Raw genomic sequence first — 22079 nt, forward strand, 5'->3', positions numbered from 1 at the left:
TGGGAAAAAACCCTCAGTTGAGTGGTAGAGGGGGAAAAAACCCCAAATTTATGTGTCTGTTGATAGTAGCAACACTGGATTAAGCCATTGGGAACTAACCACTTTAGATTTGCACCTGGCTGAAGAGCAGAGCTGTGCTGACATGACGGACAGGCTGCTTCAGTTGACTGGTTTGCCAAACCCACATGCAAATTTGGCACATGTTAGCAAAATGCAGTCTTAATGGTCTGGCAAGGGGAAAAAAAAAAAAATCTCTTCCCTGAATGACAAAAGCCTTCAACTGGCAAAATGTCACCAGGAACATTATTAGTCCCATCATGCTGTAGGGATGGCAGGTTCACCAGTAGGATGTTCTGGATTCCCATCTACATAAGACAAGATCATCTGCAACACCATCTCTTCCAGTGTGTACACCATCCCATTACAGCAGTGCCATGCAGCACCAGGAGTTTAGCAGAGCTCCAGCTGAAGCTGCAGAATCCTTTTACTCCAAGCAGGACTCCAAGAACATGGTCCTGGTATCACCATGCTGTTACTTAGAATAAATGTAAGGAATACTCAAAACCCCCAAATAATTGAGATCGAAACTATATAAAAATACAGCACTTGTATTAAAAACAAATCAGACACTACCACTTGAAAAGGAATGGGAGTGCTAAATGGAGCTGTAGGTTTAATCAAACCTTCCCCCAGAGCAGTGGGCAGAGATGACACAAGCTATTTAGAAGTGAGAAAACTGACAACTCTGAACACACTGGCACCATATAAGTTAATATGAGAAGGAAGAAGAAAACCAGGGTAAAAAATGAATAGACCTTACTAGTTATCCATTCTCATATCAGAAAAGAGATTTTTCATTTTACCAAATATGATACAATAAAAAAGAAATGTTTTCAAGTAGGAAGATATTTTTATTTCACTTTCCTTTGAAAGATAAGTAATGAATATGCTTGTGATTTCTGATCAGACAGACACACCATAATCTAAAAAATGTACAAAATTTACCTGCCTCCTTCAGATAGCTATCACCACTAAAACTACCTACTACAAGAAAACCATGTAACCAGATTTTCTCAATTCATTATCCCTAGAAAGAGTCTAAGAAGCCTTATCTTCTGCAAGGCTATTTTGTTCTCCTAGCTAATTAATTGCTTTTCTTATAATATAAGCCATCAAAAAACCAAAAAGAAAGTCACATTGAGTGAAAGCTTTATAAGATACAAATTCTAGAGAGAGCATATGGGTGTGTATATATATATATATATATATACACATGTGCACATTCATGTACATGGTTTGTATGTGGGTGTATATATGAAAACACATATACATATATGTCTATATCCTGGCCATGTTTTAGAGCAAAAACATCCTGACAAAATCAAAGCTCTAAACTTGTCAGGTGGCAGAGAGGAGTTTCCAATGGAGCACAAAGCTCTTGGACCCCTGGGAAGTCAAGACAAGTCATCTTGAATGCACAGTGGTAAACAAAGAGTAATCAGCTTAATAGCCTGAATCAATGGCTCCAGTCTTGGCTTCCAGTGGGTAAATCTATGTCATGAATATACTTCTTGCTGCCTCTGCAGAAGACAAGCTTGAGGGGGTACATTCCATGGCAGCTTAAAACAAGTGAAGTCAGGGCTACCAGTGAGCACCCTCCCTCATGCCAGCTCACAAGTTAATCTAGCAAGCTGACTTAAAGAGCTACATCAGTCACAAACCGACTATACAACCAAGTAGAATAAACAAATGCAGCAGTAAACAACAAGCAAAAATTCTTCAGGCATTTCTGGTTCCCAGCTCTGGCTCACTGTGGGATCCTGACAGCCATTAGAAGAGTGAGTTTGAAAAGACAGTGGCTGGGAAATCAAGAAAGGATTTCAGTACCTGCAAGGCTTTGGTGTTACTTGCCCCAGAAATACACTCTGTGTCATCCTCATGAGAGAGAAAGCTCCACTACTTTCTGTAGATCCATGTTAATGTTCTCCAATTCCACTTTTACTGTGACTGAGCCCACTTCTTTTGGACAACAAGGGTAATAGCCAATTGGGCAGAGCACAGAAGAAAGGAAAAGACAGTCTAGAAAGTATTTTACTTCTAAGATTTTGAGAAGGCAGATAATTTGAGGTCTGGCATGGAGCAAACAACAACCTAGAGTCTACAGAGCAAACAGTATGATCTGCTTCAAACCAAACACAAAGAAAATAGGCTACTTGTGAATTTATTCCCTGACTTGGCCTCAAGTGAAGTATGAACAATCATACAAACCATGCAGCTACAGGCAGAGGGACTGGGTCAAGCATCCAGCTGTGGTAACCTTTTCTACGTGCACAGCTGGAAAAAGACAGTTTGTCAATAGTCTTTAGCTGCTGTTCTTCTGCTTTGTGTATTTAGGGTAAGGCTCCTTGGGGCACTGACTACTTGTACTTACAAAGCACTCCCACCAATGACACAATTAACATAACCCCAAAATATTAGAAGACAAACAGGAAGGGCCTGGGGGAGATGGCACATTTGTACCTGCAATGTATTTAGAGGATATCAGCCTCTTGTATTCAACATATTCTAGAAGCAAACACAAAATTAGCCAACTTTTTTCTTGAATATAAGTTTCTCTTTTGTCTAGAATAACTCCATACATACCAGATCTTAAAAGAGCCAACAATAAATTACTAACAGCATGAAGAAAAATAGCAACTCACAATAGAAGTATTCAGACAGATCATTTTCCACACTTCTTCCCATCCCCTCAGTTGCACTGAAAGACATGTCTTTACATGGACTTAGGAGCATGCAATAGAAGCTTAAGCCTCTGAACTGTAAAGTTTTCAACATGAAGATATGCCTATAATGAAAAGTTTTGAAATCAACTCATTCTTAACTGTTTACAAATCTCTAGTGATAAAGACCAAATACCCAAACCCACACAATGTTATTTTCTCAAAAGCCACCACATAATCTCACCCAACATTTCTCTATTTTAAGGTGTATCTTCAGTTACATGAATTATAAATCAAACAAACTGTTTAACAATTTCCAGAAGATATTTTCTAGATGCACAAGTAGTATTTACTACTATGAACCTATTAGAAATTACGCCTTTCCCTGTACTTCCTACAACTTGTCATTAAGACTTTAATTAGACAGCCTGTCAAAGACTTCTCCTCATAAACACAGGAAATAAGACTTCAGTTATCTACTCCTGCAAGCCTAGCGTTACCAAGCAAAGTGGAATAATCCTATTCTGTTGTCAGATAGAACAGACATTAGAGCTACAATTTCTGTGATTTAAATGAAACATCATTTTCATGTGCAACTAGTGCAGAACTTTTCTTACTTCTTCTTAGAAATACTTTTAGTTTCTGTTGACTCTACCTTCTTCTTTCCTTCTTCTTTTATTTAATGCACATAGGTATATTTTCTCAACATCTGATCAATACCTCTTCTTTCTATTGTGCCCTATCCTTTCTCTCTCTCCAGTTCTGTTCCTTACACACATCCTCCCTTTCCAGTATTTTCACTATGACAGAAGTTGACCTTTATAACATACAGCTTTTGAAACTGGAAAAACTGTTTGAAACTTCTTCTTGACAAAATGATAAGCCTGAGTATTTTTCCATTGTAGTGCAATTTAACTGCATTTTGAGTAAAAGCAGGATCACAGCTCTGTCCACAGACATCAGAAAATAGAACTATGTTTCAAGTTAAACATTTAAACATAAATCAGAACAAAATGTGCAGAATTTGGAATTCAAGGAAGCCCATTTTACTGCTGTTGGAGAAGCTGAAGGACATGGTTACATATTGGTGATTCAATTTCTTTATTGACATTACGTCCCAATGCAGGTGATCTACATAACACCCATCTCACTTCACCTTAAAGAAGGAGTAATTCTATTTTCTGGAACTACTCCAGCTGTGCTTTCATGTATAACAATTGACATTTGAAAGGGAGAGACATTTCAAGGAGGAAGTAAGATTTGTATATACTCATTTTGTGACATAAATTACAAAAATAGGTAAATAAGTAATAAATAGCTAAGTAAGCACAAGGTGTGACTGTACAGAAAAGCAGTACCACAAGCTGAGCCAAATACTAAGCACTCAATAGAAATGCCTAACTTTGGTGGACATAACAAGAAGATTTTTGTAAGTGCACTTAATAATTCAATTAAGATAAGATATATAAAAATGCTGCTACTGGATATCTACTCCAGAACCAGGTTCTAGGTCAGGGAAAAAGCATATTAGATGATGTCTCTTTTTTCTTCAGGCTCTCTAACATCTATCTTGTACTGAAAAGTTTGTTTTCTTTCTTTTCCTTTTTAAACCAAAATTGAACTGGAGATCACATGTCAATACTGAAGTATATATATATATATATATATATATGCTGAACATGTACACACACAAAAATTTATATGCCCAACATTGCTCCCAAGTTAATTGATGACATAAGTTCTTGTTCTTGGATTTGAAATGCTGAAATACTTAAATCATCAACACAGTCTTACATTTTTTTAAATTATTCATCATGCCATGAAAGCCATTTTTCTGTCAAAGTAGAAAGCCTCTTCAGAGGAAAAGTGGGGAGGAAAATAAAATGGAAAAAAGTGGGAAAACTACCATCAAACAGCTTGGCAACTTTTAAAAATTCCCAAAACAACTCCTCTCTCTAAGCCAGCATATGCTAAGGGTGTCGCTGTATCCAGCTTTTTTCTGTGCCAGCCACTAAGCAGCATATTCAAAGATAAAGTCCCAAAGCCTTCTGAAAGGCCAAGACCTGCACCTTTACTGTGAAGCAGTCCCCTCTTCCCACCCACCCACCTCTCATACTGCATTACCTCCCTATTGCTAACTTAATCAGTAGACAAAGTCAGTAACTGAAAAGAACATTCTGCCTATTTTAATGTTAAATCTTCAAAATCCTCACCATGACTGAATTAGAAAGATTAGATTAGCATTGGTTGAACCCTCAATATCATGTAAGTAAAAGACAAAAATTTGGTGTTAAATAGCAGCTGTATTTTCACTTAGCTATGCAGACATTTCATAGACACTTTGCTGTACTGGCTTATGTCTGGGGGTTTGAATAAAAATAGCTAATGTGCTTGCTTGTTACACCATGCAATGAAGTGCACAAAGCAATTGCCAAGACTGGCTTTGCCCATGAAAGGTAAGGTCATTAATAGCTTGTATTTGCAGAAGGCTGTCAGAGGAACAGCATGCCTGTGCTTCCTCCACAGCTTTCTACAGTTTAGCCACACATGAGGCAGCAGGGACAAAACGCAACACACATTTCCTCATTTCACAACAGATCATACCTACAGAAGAATTGGCAAGTCATGCAAGCCTCAGTTGCAGAAAAAGATTCAAATCCTGTAAATTTGAGGGGGTGGAAAGATGGGTGTCTCTTCATGGAAACATGTTGGGAAAATGTGCAATGACAGTAATAGTTAATCAGTCTTTCACCACTTTCTTTTGCTATCTGGATCAGTATCTTGGAGATTTGAATTTGTACTCCTGTTTTTTTTCATCCCTATTTTTCTTGAAGGAAATTAATTTCTTTCAGTAATATTTAGACAGGAAACAGGCAACAAATGGACTACTCATACAATCATATTTGGGCTGGATAGGCAAATTTTTCAGGCATCTTCAAATAGGTCTACCTGGAAATCCCAGCAGACAGCAAAATGAGGAAACAGGCTTTTTCACCTGGATGGAAACCACACATGGATCTGTATCTACAGTTATTAAAAGTGTGGCATTCTATCTCTAACATTATGAATTATCTAACAAGCAGAACAGAGAACTGAGAAGCTGACAGCGTGCCCACACTGTATCAGCCATGAGAAGTCAGGGATTTTCAGCAGCTGGACAAGAAAAGAAGGACCAGGATAATCAGATCTATTCAGCTGAAAAACCAAATGCAAGAAAAACCAAACCAAACCAAACCAAACCAAACCAAACCAAACCAAACCAAACCAAAAAAAAAAAAAAAAAAAAAAGAGATTTTGAGAAACAAACAAGGTAACAGCAGATAGTACAATTATAAGCAGCTCTCTTAGCTTTATTAGACTTCATTGTAAGTCTCCTACTATTCAGGAGAACATGAAGTTTACTAGCTCTTATAAGGATGGTGCTCATCTACCTTCAGCTGCCCCTGCCATCCTGAGACACAGGACTATGAACATACAGACCAGTTGCTGGAGATGACCCTTCTTCAGTAAGGCCTCCCAACACCCACTGTGTAAAAGCTGGAGAGCTTTTAAAACACTGTAATGATATGGGAATACCCTGGGAGAAAAGGAAAGAAGGTTCAGGGTCCTCTTGCTAGGAGAAGAGACTTAACATCAATGCAGAACTCCAAGTACACTATGGAAAGAGAGTCTTTCGCAGCCTATCCTCAGTTTGGAGCACAAAACCACAAGGTCTTCTGACAGGTGGAGGGAGCCCTCCTAAAGTGGTGACACCATTTGCCTTCTGCTGATCTGGATTCAGTCTATTGCATATTTTGAAACTTATTAGAATGCAACAACATGTCAACCCAATGCACTAAGATTACTGCTGCAAGCTGCAATAGTTTCTTCTTGCTTAAAAATTGGCAAACATTTATGAATCTTTGTGGAAATCAACCTGAAGCTTATTCGGTTTGCTCCCCAGCTGTTCTTAGTAAAAGGCTTCTACCTAAATTCTGTTCATTTGGAAAGGCACTTCTGAGTAAGGTGGCATTAGAAGAATGACAAGTAACACAAAGTTTCTTCCCTCTCCACCTCTCTTTCCCTCCCAGGTTTCCAGAGTTCAAACAGACTCTCTCATAAAAGTCAGGGAGAGCAAAGCTGGAAAGCAAGAGGAAACACTGTGTCCCAAGCATGAATTTTCAAGTAGGGAGGTATGAAACCCCAACACCTCAGCACTTGTAACAAAACACCTGTGGGAACTCGATAGGTGATAGGTGGTATACCTATTCCAGGTAGCATTAATTGAATGAGAGGAAAGTAACCCTATGCCTGTTCTTCAGGCTATTTCAATCCACCTCTGACATTAAGGCTTGTTTCAGTGGCAGGATGGCTGAGAGAAGCCCTGTGAAGCATAGCTCAGACTCTTTGCATGTGTTTAGAGGATGGGTGCCTGTCCTGCATGAGGGACTGCACAAACTTAGTGAAACATGCACTGTGGAGAAAGGCATGCCCCTGCAAGGACCATCTTGCAGGTAAAAACCCAAGTTCTGTCATGGGATTTGAGTCTACAAAGTCTGGGATGAATGATTCTTACAGCTAGCAACCAAGAAGCAAAAACAAGATACGGGCTATTAAAAGTGTGGCATTTATATCTCTAACACTATGAACTATTCAGCCTAAACAGAACTATAAAGCCTAAACATGCTTTACTAGGGGTTCAGTAGGAGCAAAATGAAGCACTGAATCAATTTGATCCAGAATAGCGTGGGAGGAGGGAGAGTTCCTTTCCTATTTTGAGAGCAACATCTATGCTACACATGCAGAGCCAAAGCCTTCTAATCCAGCAGGCTGAGTACATACTAGTTATTCAAACTCAAGAACGTGTGCATAAAAGGAATTTCATAAAATTAGTCCCTCCTGTCCTCCTCAGTTTATGCTTTCTGTAAAGTTCTCGTTCCAATGTTGCTACATTACACACTCAGACCCATCTTTTTGCCTCCCACATTGCCTTCAGTAATGTAAAAACATTAGACAAGTAGGCAGGGATATGTAAAAAGAAAGTATCTGTATGACCACTGATCTATCCTTAAGTCAACAGGCTCAATTAATAGACCATTTTAGTAAAGCAAAAATCAAGTGAAGCAGAATGAAAATGGGTAATGCTATTTCAGTCTCAATATTAGAAAATGTGTCAATTTTCTGCCAAACGAATGTAATGGAACTTCATATTATTTTAGCAGATCATCACTCTGACTAGTGTGCAGAAAGATCTTATGGAGAAAAAAAAATATATTTATTCTCAACTAATGAAAGCTTCTGCACATCTCTTTTATACAAACTTTTGTATCTTTATTTACTAAACACATGACAGAAGTTTATATCTTCAGCTTGAAAGCAAAGAAGAATGCAAATGTATGTGAGGAGGTCCAAGCAAGGAACTGATCCTAGTTTATGAGGAACAGCATGAAAACTCATACAGCACAGGGAAAAATTAGTTCCAAAAATACATTTAGAGAGAAGCTATGTAAATCACTGGCAATATAAGTATCATATTGTAACCAGGAAAGAGAAGAGATAACTAAGTTCCCCTCAAAGAAGAACCTTGTTTCAGGAGTTCCTTTGATACCTTCCAGCTTGGGATGGTGAAAGCACAGAAAAGCAGCACCAAGGGAGCTTGTGAATGTTCCCACTGAATCCTGGCAGCCCCACTGGAAACCTCCCATCACTGAAACAACACTCTTTCCCCTCTTTCCTACCTTGCCCAATTATTAATTTTGGTGGTTTTTTTTTCAGCCGTTGGAGCATTTCATAGGGACACAACATGGAAGGCTGCCAGCCTTCCCAGAGCCAGCTCTGAGTAGGACACTCTTAGCTCAGCAGCAGACCACATAGTGCAGCAGAAGGAAACACAGGGCCTTGAACTCATGCCCATCTTGCTCTTGCCCTCCATACACACATCCTACGTGCAGGTCTGCTCTGAGCCCTGAGCAAGTAATTTACTGGTGCCCAACACTGACTCCACTGGAGACCATAGTACCTGCCAGCAGGTCCTACCCATGGGCAAACCAAAAACTGCTCAGGATAAAACTAGGCAAATCTAGAAGCTAAGATGCCAAACTTGACCATTAATATCTATTTTTTGCTTCCTTCAGGAGTTACAGGAACTTACAGAGTAACTATAATAGTGACTCGCTATTTGGAGCTGACAAGACAACACTAATGTGAAGATCAGACACGGTGGAGCAGAGAAGTGTTGATACAAGCTGCCCTGTTGCCATGCCTGTCCTCAGACAACAGGAATACTACAGGAGCACAGGACATGCCAGCCTCTTCCCTTACTCCAGAGGCAGTTTGATCTCCATTGGCTTTAGTATTGGGGTGAAGATACTATTACAATAGTGATAAATTCCTGGGGATAGGGTCCCCCAAGTAACAACTACAAAGCAGCCTGAACTTAGTGTTCACTTCACCTTCTTGCAAATGACCCCCAGTCTTCAGTCAATTAATAGCTTTAGTCTAGAACAACATCCTGTCATATACCATTAGGCCAGCCATCGCCTGTGGCTTTTGATTTGTGCAGAAAGTAGAGGCCATGTATGCAACTGGCAGCCCTAAAGGATGATACACTACCCTTTGTTTATGAGGAGGATACAAATAAACCACAGAAACACTAGCAATACTCATTTGTACTTATCAGAGTTTAAAATATTCTAGAGAAATCTTCCATGTTGCAACACTCATTCTGAAAACCATCTCTAAGGAATTGTAGGGAAAGTGAATGTACCATTTGACACATTAGGGACACGCTTTCTTCCCTATTACCAAGAAAACCAGCTTCTTGAAAATTCTTAAATAATGAAGGATTCAGCATTACACAACCATGCACAAAATACTACAAGATTGCAAGAAGCATTTAGTCACTATCATAACAACAAATCCATAGGGGCAGATTCAGTGGAGTCACAGACCATGTTTCTTTCAAAGGCTGGAAAAAACATGGAAAAGAAACAGGAAGGGATGTGTCAATCCTTCCATACCTCATCCTTTGACAGTATCTACTCTATGCCATCTGGCTATTAAAGACTGTCAGCACTTGAAGAATATCCATGATTCTTTCCTGACTGCTTCTACAGAAAGGAAAAAGAAATAAAAGTCCTAGAAAATTCAGCTGTTATACTACAAAGTGAAAGCTATCATCCTTCTGCCTCCTTTTTCTTTAGGGGAAAAAATACTTCAGCTGTACTTACTGTATTTCTTAGCAAAATTGCATTTTGAGAACCGAATATTGCTGAATCAGTGTGAGGATTATGGCATTGAACTTTAAAAACCCTGGTGATGGAGCAAAGCCCTCACCCTGCACACACCTCTTACTGCCCAACGTGTTGGAACAGAACTCACTTGGAAGATAAATACAGGTAACAGAAATCAACACTTAACTTGTCTATATGACATTTCTTATGAAGGGCGGCCTTACAAAGAGAGCCTGAATGTAGCCCCTGAGAGCTTTGGAAGGCTTATGTGAATCTCTTATCTGATAGGCAGAGGAGCGACTGGCCCATCTCACACCCAGTTGCCAGTGACTCCATATGAGTTCACTGCCCCTATGAGCAGCAGCACAGAGCTCCTTGGCAGAGTCGATCTGCCAAGGAAGGTACACAGGCACAAGGCAGATACAACCACTACTCCTCCCACGGGCTGAGGGCTGGCATCCCGCCGGGGTTGGCTTGGGAGACAGCTCCCAGAGAAATCCATTTAACACATTCCTGCACAGCTTCTGCCGATACCGTCCCCATGGTCAAGCCAAGCTAAAAACAAACACCCCTGCCCAGCCAGCTGTCCTTGCTAGAAGAGGAGCATGCATTTTTACAGAAACCAAGATAACTGAGCCCGCTGTCTTCTACAGAAGCTTTTCTGGTGTGATTTTGTTCCATTACATCTGCTTGTGTAGCTAACAGGTATCTTCATACAACATGTTACATTTTTAAATGCTTGGTTTGTTTTTCTGGACCTTCCCATATGTATTAAACCAAAGCATTTTGAAGCTACCATCTGTAGCACAGGAATTGACACATTCTCTGCTGTTTTTAGGTATTTGTTCATTCTAAAAGGGACTTTTAAATTGTCTGTTAAGATTTACTAAAGCACTATTGTATGAAACAAGCACAACAAGTGGAACATACTACAACTCAGATATTTCTTATAGATTCCATCCTCAAAATATTAACGACCATATTCAGTAAATGCAAGATTTACTTGTGAATATCCTTACTTTTTGTATCTTTTGTCATTAAACATGAAAGCTAAAAATACATGTACACCTCCCTACTGCATACTTCGGTCCACATTCAAACAGAAACTCCCAGACAACATAAACAACTGTGTTTCAATCTCCAATGAGCAGTGGGATGAACACTATAAAAAGAAATTAAGACTTACTATTTTTCCACCTCCCCTCAAAACACAAGAGTCTAAACCAACTCCTGTTTGGTCAGTTGTGACTTTGTAAACTCTGTATCTAACAAACCACACACTTCCAGGAATAGCATAAATCTCAGAGCAAGGATTACAAAATCATTCTTGGGTTTTGGTTGGGATTTTCTCTTTTAAGAACCCCAACAAACGTCCCTGCAAAGAGAAGCAGTTCAATCTGCTTTTATGTTTCAAAACTACAACAGATCTATTTATTCTGCTAGGTATACACTGAATGTTTGAACAGAAAAATTAGTCATTGGTCAGACAATATAGCTCGCTATCACTACACCCTTCATTTGAAGGAGAACCAAAGAAATTTATTTTATATTTCAACCAGCTGAAATGATGGTAAATTCTCCTGGGTTTCCTTTTCTTAAAAAATAAAAATTAAAATATTTTTAAAAAAAAAAAAATTTAAAATCCCAGCTTCTCATCTGGCATACAACCAAATGTTTTTTAGCCGCTGAAAAATCCTGCTATTGGTCAGGCTCGGCAATAGGCACATCCCATACACCTGGTGATGCGCGCTCAGCCCCGCATCCCGGGCCGGAGTCGGGGCACATAAGCCGGGAGCGGGGATCAGTCAGGCCTCTTCCCGGCGCCAGCCCCGGGCTGGGAGCTCAGGCGAGCGCGATGCCAGGTTAACAATTTGCCTCCCTCCTGGACGCCGCGGCAGCCCTCCATTTTGTCAGTCGCCTCAATTTAAACGCTTTCCAAGGCGAAGGCAGAACTTCAGCATTTCTTCGGGAGCCCTCCGGGGCTTTAAAGCATCCTTAAGCGTTTTGCGCAGCGCGCTCGGAGCCAGCGCTCCAGGCTAAGTCTAGCAGGGTGGCCGCGCACGCCGCGGCTCACGGGCAGCGCCGAGCCCCCCGCGGGCTCCTTCCCATCGCTTCTCCCGGCGGCGCCTCCTCCCGCCCCGCGCTCCGGCGGCGCCCGGCTTCCTCCCCGCACGGGGAGAGGCAGGTGGATGTCGGGAGGAGGACAGGGAAGGGACGGGGGGCAGGAGCCGCCGCGGGCAGCAGGGTGCCGGCAGCAGGTAGGGAGGGCAGCGCGGGGCGGCCGCCGGTGCCGTGCGGTGTCTGTGCCGTTCCCCCTCCCTCCGGCCCCCGTTCTTACCGCCTGCGGAGGCGGCCGGAGCCCGCCCGGGCCGGGGCAGCGACCTGTCCACTGCGGGCGCTCTCCTCCGGAGGTGAGGGGGCGGCGGGGAAGGGCATGGGGAGGAGGGAGGGAGGGCTCCCGCCGCCCGCCTCTCCCTCACCTCCCTCCCCCTCCTCCCCGCCCAGCCCGGCCCGGCCCGGCCGGGCCCCCCCGCGCCCCTCGCCTCCCTCCCGGCTTGGCTTTCCCGGTGCGGCCCTGGATCGGGGTCCCCCTGCGCTGCTCCGGCACTTACTGTGTCACCCCTGCCAGTCTGGCTGCCTGTCCCCTCGGCAAGGATAAAATCAATTGCCCACCAGCCTCGCCGCTGCTGCCCGAAACAACTTTGTCTTCTTCCAGTCCCTGGGAAAGTGCCTCTTTTTCCTACTTCTTCAATAGGGGGGGGGGGGGGGGAACCCAAAGAAAAAAAGGCCCTCCCAAAAACAACAACCAAGCCCCAGCAAATTTAAAAATTAGAAAAGAAAAAATATATTGGGTTTTTTTGGTTTTTTTAAAGGGTGGGAAGCGTGAAAGTGGGAGGGGAGAGGAGAAGAAAAAGGAAATATTTGGGGCTTTGGAGCTCTCTTTTCCCTCTCTTTCCCCAAGATGGCTTGAAAAAATTCAAAAGGGACAGTAATAAGGGGGACACACAGAGAGAAAAGCTCGGGAGGACGGAAAAAGTTTGGGGGGTTGGGGTTTTTTGTGTGCGCGTTTGGTCTTTGTGTTTGGGGTTATTGGTTTGGTTTTGTTTTTAAGCCTTAGGATCCCAGAATGACAGAAGCGACTACAAACACTCGGGAAGAGCAAGCACAAGGAGAGGAACGAGCGAGAGAAAAGAGTTTTGCTGGTCCGTAAACTTCAAGCTGCTGGGATGAGGTCATTGGTGTAAATATAAAGCGATGGCGTCATTTGAAACCAATCACAGTGAATGAACTCAGCCGGAGGGTGAAGGTGGGGGGAGAGGGTGAAGGAGAAAGAGGAGGAGCAGTGAGAGAGGATCCCGGCGGCGGGAGGCGATGGCGGGGGCCGGATGGGGGTTATCTCACTTTCCGCAGCCTGCTGCCCGGCTGCCGCGGCCCCTGGGAGGAGCGCGGCCGCGGAGCGATTCAACCGAGCCGCCCCGCGGCCCTCGCCCCGCTCCGGCTTCTCCACAGGGCCCCCCCGGCCCGCCGCCCCTTCCCCGCTCGGCCCGGAGCCCGCCGGGCCGGTGGCGCCTCGCAGCGCCTCGGGCCCGCAGCCTTGTCCGCTCGGCCATCCCTCCTCTCCCTCTCCTCCCTGAACCAGCTGAGGGGGCATCCGTAAATACCGCCCTGGCCTTTGCTTTTGCAGTGTGCCGCTGTGCATTGCGGTGTAGAACCACCTGGGTGTGAAGGGTCACATCCTCCTGTGGTAGTGTTACCGGATGACACAACCACAGTGTTTGAGGGAAGGGAAAGGAACTTAAAGTCACCCAGTTCCAACCCCTGTCACTGAGGTGGGCAGAGCACCCTCTGGGTCATGTGGAACACTGGGGGCCTTTGACCTTTAAATAACCTTAAATAAATTTAAAAATCTGAAGCCATACAGTGAAAATTTATGCAGATCCACACAAGTACATGTTACTTTTGCCTGACATGTATCTGTTATGGCTACTACCAAGCCTAACTGGTAAAGTACATCCTCCAGGTGCTGCATGGGTCCTACCTGTCATGCATCCCTCTTCCAGGCATGACAGAATCTTCTGGTCCTCTTTCTTCCTTAGAAGCATCATTACTATGATGGCACGTTACCTGCTGGCGCTGCAGGACATGCAGGACAGCTTGCACACCAGAATTCAAACTCCAGTCCATCACCTCTGACAGTTTTGAATCCCTGTGCCAGAAACCCTTGGAAGACAGCATGAGAAAGAGGATTAACTGCATAGGTCCTTATGTTCTTGGTGGCTGTCTCTTCCAAAGTGCCGTTGGAAAAGCACATAGCTGTCGCTCACAGTAAAATGGTTTGGGTGTTTGGTGTTTCAGGAAGAAGGTAACTCAATACATTATATGGGGGGAGAGGGGGCTCTGTGCTGTCAATATTGACCAAGAACCACCTTGATGATGCCCTCGTGCTAAGGAGTTGTGAGCTATCTCATAACAACACTTTGCTGGCATCTGTACTGAACTCCTGTGTGAGGGAGTGCAGAGCATGCAGGCAAGAGAGAAGCCCAAGCTCCACAAAAGAGACAAAATATCAAAAGCAGTGAAGAAATTATAGTAAAGCAATTTACATTGGGATGTTCACTGTTTTGCACGTATCCTTTTCCAGTAGCTGAAAAGCAGGTTTGCCCTTCCGTCTCAATACAGCAGTGGTCCCAAAGATGCCTTTCTCAAACCCCAAAAGTGCCCACAGCATTAAAAATCTGCACAATTAACTGCTGATTAATGGAGCTAGAAGTGACCCATTTTGACAAAGGGGATCAGAGAGGGTGCCAGAGAAACTGGAGGTGACAGCCAGTGCCCCAGCTCTTTCATTCCAGAAAATTGCAGGAACAAATAGTTCCAGCATGGTTATCCTCACAAAGAGAAGTGGGGAGCAGTGGTGAGAGCTGCATGGTGAGGAGGAAAGACATTTCAATTCTCTCTTCCCTTTTCTCATCTCAACTCACTAGCACCATATGTAACAGGTTTAGGTTTTGTTTAAATTGTGGGACTGTGAAAAATTCCTGACTGTAAAGCTGTAACAATAAGAAGTACTTGGGATATTTTGAAAATATTTTTCTTTTTAGCTAAAAAAAGATATATGCAGAAAAGTTTGTACTAGAACAGCAAATGAAAGCTTTTTCAGTATAGAGTCAGGATTTTTATTTTCCTAATGTAATAAAAGATGTGACAAAACCAGTGGCATCACAATTAATTCCTGCACATTGAAATTATTACTAAGAATAACCTTTTCTTTTCAGCCAGACTTGAGGTAAAAATCTGATCTGGGAGAACATTGCAGAGTGAAACTGGACAGATTCATTGCTAACCTGAAGACAAAGCAGGAGTCAGGAAGACTCAAAGACAGCAGCATCAGACCTCTCTTCACTGAGAGTAGGAGCTGCATCCTTTGCCTCCTGTTTGCAGTGGCCAAACTGTGAATGTGTTGGCAGCTGACATCCCTCAGCTGGCCAGGGCCACTTCTGTAGGAGCAGAAATGCCTTTGCATGTCAGAGTCTTAACATCACTTAACTCTTTTTTTTTCCCACTCTGAGAGCCTTTCATTCCTCTCTACCACTTGTGCAGCAAGCTCGTGGAAATGATCTGAACTGCAGGTGCAAACCAGGAGAGTGTCTTTGGCAACCCCCTGAACCATCTGGGAGAGAGAGTGCCTGGCTTTGCTGGTGTCCCTGGCTGCTGACCTCTCATTCCCAAGTTTTTAAAGTCTGTCAAGTCTGAAATGTATTTTGCTACACTTCTGGTGATGGACTTTTTGGCCTAAGTTCACTGTTTGTTTTTGAGAAAATGGTACTGAAAGAGTTAACGTTAACATTCCTGTCTTGTGCCTCCTTATGAGGCTTATGAGATAAGAAGTGTCTATATGGGGTAAAACAAGGGCAAAAGATATTGTGGTGGCTATCCAACCAGCTATGCAACAGCCCTTGAACTTTGACACTCCCCCCTGTCCTACCTGTTCAAGCCTCACTTCTGGCAGGAGTGCCTGCAAGTGTGTCACCCCTCACTGCTCCTGTTCTTGGGGGCCAGGGAGAGGAAATAGATGGCTAATTTCAAGAGGTCATGCACCTTGTTTACAAAGGTTTCTCTTTCTTTATTACTAAAAGCTAGTGCAGCTTTTTGTTCCTTTTCCAGCTAATGGATTTTGTGGCACTTCATTTGGTTAATCAGTTAGCAGTGATTAAACAGGAGAAAGATAAATGACAGCCTGAGTAACGTCATCATGATTTCTGTGTGGTGGAAAGGAGTGGTTTGCCAGGGAAACATCTTGCGAAATAAGTGAGAATTGAACTATAAGCAGAGAAATTTACCATGCTTTAAAATCTCCTTGTGGGTGCTCACTCCCTCCATAGGCTGAAATGGAGTTGTTGAAGAAGTTACCATACCCAGACAGCCACCATCGTGGCTGTCTTCTGCCAAAGACTACCACCTTCCCTCCCTACCTGCAAACTGCTCACTCAATCGCTTCCAAATTAGCTGCTTGCTCAATCCCTCCCAAAGTCAACCATAGCAGTTTAAGCAGTTTAAATAGTAGAAGTCAGCTGCACTGGTTTGTTTTGGCTGAAATGGATTAAGGGAAGCCCAAGTCACCAGATGGAAGTGAGGTGAAAACTTTTTCATGGACAGCTTCAGGGGAGGTTGGGCCTAATCTGCTTTCAGAGCAGACTTCTGTACTAGACAACTGCTACCGACTGTTCTTCAGGGTATTTAAAAATAGAACTGTTGCCGAGATACTTGTGTTGAAACATTTGTAGCATTTTTAGATACCACTTCCTTTGTTGGCATGGAGAGCAGGGTACTGCAGTCAGAGCAGCGCAGGTTTTTGGGAGCATAGCAATGGGAACATGAGGATTTGGAAACCAATAGCCATAGAAGGACTGAGGTTGGGGAAAGAGCAGAAGAGAGAAGTTTGTGGCTGTAGATCAGTGGGAGATCTCAGAGCTCAGCCCAGAGAGGAGGGATTTGAGCAGCATGGGAAGTGCAGGCATCAGAGATGTGGGGTGGCGAGTAGCAATGCTCAAGGGCAAGCAATGTGTGCATCAGACCTTGGAAGCACCATCCCTCTGGAAAATGGTTGAATGAGAATAGCCTCACTAGTCTGTCACTGCAGGTAGTTTTCATAGCTCTACTTCCCTGTAGCTTCTCCAAGATTCATGGCCCACCCAACAACCTGGGGGTGGTAGGTGTTGGGAAGGATGGATAAATATAATTACTCACAATAGTACAGCCAGGATGAATACAATCCTCTCTACTGGCTGGACAATACCCTTACCTACAGATAAGTCCAAAAGTCAAATGGACTGTTCCATCTCACCCCCCAAAATGTATGGTTCACCCCACACCTGTAACCCTCCCCTGAAACATCAAGTGTCTGTGACCCCATTGGCCCAAGTCTTGTTCCAGCCCACCTTGAAGCCCCCTGATAAGGGGTCTCCGAGAGGCCAGACGCCCTCTTGGAACTTCCCCTCTCTTGGATCTTCCCCCCTCTTAGAACTTCCACCCTCTCCTAGAGCATCCTCTCTACCCCTTGTCTCTCCCCTCCCCCATCCCCTCAAGCCTTGCCACGTGCTGCGTCTGGCAGCTCTAAGCAAGACCTTTCTCCATCCCTAATAAACCTGATATCCTAAGAGCAGCCTTCAGAGATCTCTCGTCTCCATTCATCTAAACCGTCCTGGAGCTCAGCGCTCCCTACAGGTAGGCAAGTGGAACGGTCTAGGTTTGTTGCAGATAATGGGGTTTGGGCTGGAATACAAGACAAGATGATGCAATACTTATTCTCTGTAAGAAAACAGTGGGTGATTTGAAGCAATGAAAGAGAAAAGAAGAATAACAGCAACTGAAGCAGAAGAAAGTACAGAGAAAAAAGGAAGGTGAGAAATAGCTGTTTACTTCCCTGTAACTTCTTATTTCATAAACACTGTATACTCAATAGAAATGTACGTTATTCCTATCTCTTTTTCTAAGCCTTTTGTGGGACAGAGGAGCACCATGAAACCATGTTTTATGGATGTAAGATTGCGTTACTGAGATGAAGTATTTCTTCCAAGGTAGTATAGCAAGATGGTTACAGATCAGAGAAATGAACAAAATTATCTTAAATTCCTGAAAAGACTAAAGAAGAAGAAACATCAATTTCTGGTTCTAGGGATGGCCTTTATCAAGCTTAGGGGGTTTTGCTAAAATTCTAGTCATCTTAGAAAAAGAAGTTACTATTTTGATGGCCAAGCCACTTCGCTATGAAACAGCAAGATGAAGTTTCAAGGAGGCATTTGAAATTTAAGATCATAATAAATATTATTTACAGAAAAGGAGCATAATAACATGTTGTCATCAGGAAACAAAATAATGAAATACTGTTCTCAAGAAACAACAAGTTCAGACAAATCTACAGCAACTGAAAAACCTAACTAGTAGCATTTCTCACTTTCTAATATATCCAAAGACAGAATATCTAAATAAAAAACCCAAAAAGCTGATATATTAAAAAAAAAATCACAAACACTTTCCAGAAATTAAGAATTAGTTATCACAATAAACACCCACCTCACTCTTTGCTCTTACTCACTGTTAGTCACTTGTCTGTAGGCTGGTACACTTCTATTAAAATGAACTGCTAATGGGCTGTAAGCACAGATGGTGTAAATCATCATTGCTCAACTCACACTTCAGTTGCTATGCTAATTTATACTATCGGGAGAATGGCTTTGTGCATTCATGTTTTGTTTGTGGCCAATGATGAATTATAAGAAAAATGTATTTGTGTTTATTATGAGGGCAGGATAAAAAGTATATGAGGTCTTTGACAATTCATAGCCTCTTTTTAACTGCTTGAGTACTTAAAATTATGTGGAATATAGTAATTACCAGCCTTAAATAAATTTTAGACTTCCTGTTTTTCTAGTAATAAGTAGATATTATAAAAAGGTACAGCATTCATAAAATACTTTAAAGTTGTGATATGTGAAATGTCATCTGGCGCAATATAAATCATTAAGTACAAAGTTACTGTCTTGACAGCATGCTAAAATGAGCTCACAATCAAGAAAATAGTTTAAAAGTCTCAATGTAGAAAGAGCATGTATAACCTGTGGTAATGAAGACCAGTTTATTTATTTTAAAATACTTTCTTTTCAACATATGTACACGGGAAAGAAAATTTTCAGACAGTTGTAGTGTCTTCAGCATTTCTCATAATCCATTTTGCTGTTTCTGCCACCTTTTATAATCTCCTGACACTTACAGGTATCCTAAATATTGTGGATTTGATAGACTGCTGTTTATTTATTCTAAAGTACAATTTGGATGTTACAGTAATATGCCAGTGAAACTCCATTGTTTTTCAAATGGATTGTGAAAGAGATTTAGATTCCATGGGGTTATTAAAATGTACTTAATCGATAAAAAAAAGCCTAATATGAAAAAGGGAAAGACAGACAAACCCATACTGGACATGAAAAATAAACTTGAGTTCTAAAAGGGAAAAGAAAACAAAGTTAATTACTATTTGTTGTTGCTGTGGGAAAGAAGGGCATGAGCACGACAGTGACCTGCATTTATAAGCTCTCATTCATATAAACTTTTAAGTGGATAACACCCAGAACATCAATATTTTGACCTAAAAGTAATAACATTCTTAGGAGAAGAAAAGACTGTTAACTCTGAACAGAGTCTTATTTTGTTGAATGCACCGGTCAGAAAATTGTCAGTCTGACATTAGCTCAATTGTCAACAACAGAGAGTAGAGTTTATTGAGAAAGACAGGTGAAAATATCAGGTTACAGAGAAAAGGAGCATGTGAAAATTTCAGAGTGGGTCTTTATTTTTTTTTTTTTTTTAAGATGATGGACTACTGGTTTATTTCCATATTGCCTCCTTGACTACCCTTCCATGGTCAGGAACAAGCTGGCTTCTGTGTGTTAGGTATAGGTAGAAGTCTTTTAGCTCTGCAGAGGGGTTGAAAATCTTGCAAGAGCATATCTGCTTTAAAGCAGTTTGCCATTTGTTCTCCTTGTAGCCAGGGAAGAATCACGATTGTATTAAAACCATTTAAAATTACGGTTTATATTCAGCCTGCTAAAAGAAGGGGAGAAGATCAATGAAGGTGAAGCACAGGGCTGCAAATACGTTTTATTTGCTTTGTGAAGGTCTGACTTCTCATGACTTATTTGAAGCTGCTTGTGCTTACCTCAGATATAAATTTGGCTTGTTGACTCTCCAGTCACTAAAAATTGTTTCATGCCATTGATCAAATGATAATGAGTTCCAGATAAAGTTATGCTGAAGAATGTGCCTCTTCATGAACATTTAAAATCTGAATGGAATATTACAAAATCAAATGGGGCAGATGGTTTTTTAAGAGGCGGAATTTTAAGTAGAGGATGTGATTTTCCAAGACAGTTTTTCTCAGGAGCTATGAAATCTCAGAACTTCCTAGACAGGAACATACGAGGACACAGTCTTTTGTGAGCTAGTCAGTGGAGACATTTGTGGGAAAATGGTGGATGCAATTTGAGTTCCAGAATATAAAAGGAAAAATAAGCCCTTGTTAGAAGAGCCTGTCTAATTACTAAGTTGCAGAAATTATATGTTTATTCATCTGTTATTTTGTAATAGGACAGACAATTAAATTATGTCAGCCACAGTTTAAGAAAAACGGCTATTATAACTGATTATTCATTTAAAATACCTTCTTACCACCTAATGCCAGCAGGAGAGCAGGCTGCAGTTGTACTAATGCTGAAAGCTGAAAAAAGAGCATGGTCACCCTTTTGTTAACAGCATGTGAACAAAGGCTTCAGCCATGGGAGAGGAGATGGCTAAATAGGAACGAGGTTGCCCAGCAAATGGTAGGGAAAGAGTGAACCAGCATCTGTCAGTGGCATGGGTGTACAGAGCTTGGGACGGTGCAGGCAGGTGCTTTGGCTAAGCCCATCTATCAGGTGATGCTCTACCTCAGTTTCCTGCCCTTGGCTTCTTACTGTGTGGTCCTAACACTTCCCTTGCTGTGGATCTGGTACTGTTATAATGCAACGGGACCCAGTCTTTCTTGCCAATCCAGCAGAAATAGATCAAGTTACTCTTTTTGTCATTCATTCAGTTGAGATTTGTCGTCAATAGAGAAAAGAGTTTTAGAATGAGAATGGACAAACATTGCAACAGGTCCCTAGAGAGGCTTCCCCCTCCTTGGAGATAATACTGGAATGGTCAGGGTCCTGAGCTACCTGATCTAACTTTGGAGCTGGACTGAATATTAGGTTGGCTCTGCTAGGAACAGGGCATTAGACCAGCTGGCCTCCAGATGTCCCTTCCAACCTGATTTGTTACATGGAGCAGTCATGATTCCTGTATCTTTTATTATTTTACACTGAGAAATCTCAATACATCAGTATACCTGTTGCTACCGCACTGGCACAGTGGGGGAAGAGCTTTGGAAGGGCTTTGGGAATGGGAAATTGAGAAAAGATTAATTTCTGTATTTCCCTGAGTTTTGAGAAAGTTTCGCTTTAGCATTTTTCCGTAACCCCCCTTCTCCCCACCCCTGAGTGATTCCCATTGGACTTGACCCATGGGGTGATCGTGATGTGCCCAGGCTGCCTCTATTATTTGGACCTTATCTCTTAATTTTTCTGTATAAAAACTGTATCTGGGCAACTGCCCAGGGTCATTTGTCCCTGCGACATTCAGGCAATACAATCTCTCTGGACTGCGCACAAATTGACCTCTCTTTGTCTCTTTATCCCAAATCCTTGTGGTGACTGTGGCACACCGCTGCTCAGACCGCACCAACCCAGCCACTGCCTGGTAAGCCCAGGGCAGCGGGACCGTGGCAAACCCCGGTCTCCTGAGGGGACAGCTAGCTGGAGGTGTCCCGGGGGGCTGGAGGAATGGGGGACAGACGTAAGTGGCCCCCAAAAGCTGCAGGTACCTGGCTGAAGCTTTATCTGTCAAACATCGGGATAGTCCTATCACTGTTATGAAATTTCAGTGTATGAATTTCTATGTTTAGGTTGTTATGAACAAAGGGATTTCAAGAGGAAGTCAGTTCTTTTCAAATATAGATACTGTAAGGTTAATCCTATAATTGCTAAACCAAATATTCTAAAGTCAGGTTATTGAA

General features: G+C 42.4%; 1 protein-coding gene and 1 long non-coding RNA gene across 6 annotated transcripts in view; one reads left to right on the plus strand and one right to left on the minus strand.

Annotated features, from left to right (window-relative positions):
• The window catches only part of DUSP16 (dual specificity phosphatase 16), a 65824-nt gene extending 53164 nt beyond the window's left edge, over positions 1 to 12660 (minus strand). For 2 of the 5 annotated variants that reach the window (XM_021535107.4, XM_021535106.4), the window contains exon 1: positions 12270 to 12399. The gene's annotated coding sequence lies outside the window, so the exon portion shown is untranslated. Of the gene's footprint in view, positions 1 to 12269; positions 12420 to 12543 lie in introns of those variants that run through there. The other 3 variants (XM_077783271.2, XM_021535108.4, XM_085568170.1) reach the window with 3 other exon arrangements.
• On the plus strand, positions 12517 to 15142 carry LOC110472951 (uncharacterized). Its single transcript, XR_014951738.1, has 3 exons — positions 12517 to 12658; positions 13044 to 13134; positions 14029 to 15142. It is a non-coding gene; the product is annotated as an uncharacterized LOC110472951 (long non-coding RNA).
• The last annotated feature ends 6937 nt before the right edge of the window (positions 15143 to 22079 follow it).

This window comes from Lonchura striata, chromosome 1A (genome assembly GCF_050655825.1).
Source record: "Lonchura striata isolate lonStrDom1 chromosome 1A, ASM5065582v1, whole genome shotgun sequence".
Classification (NCBI taxonomy): domain Eukaryota; kingdom Metazoa; phylum Chordata; class Aves; order Passeriformes; family Estrildidae; genus Lonchura; species Lonchura striata.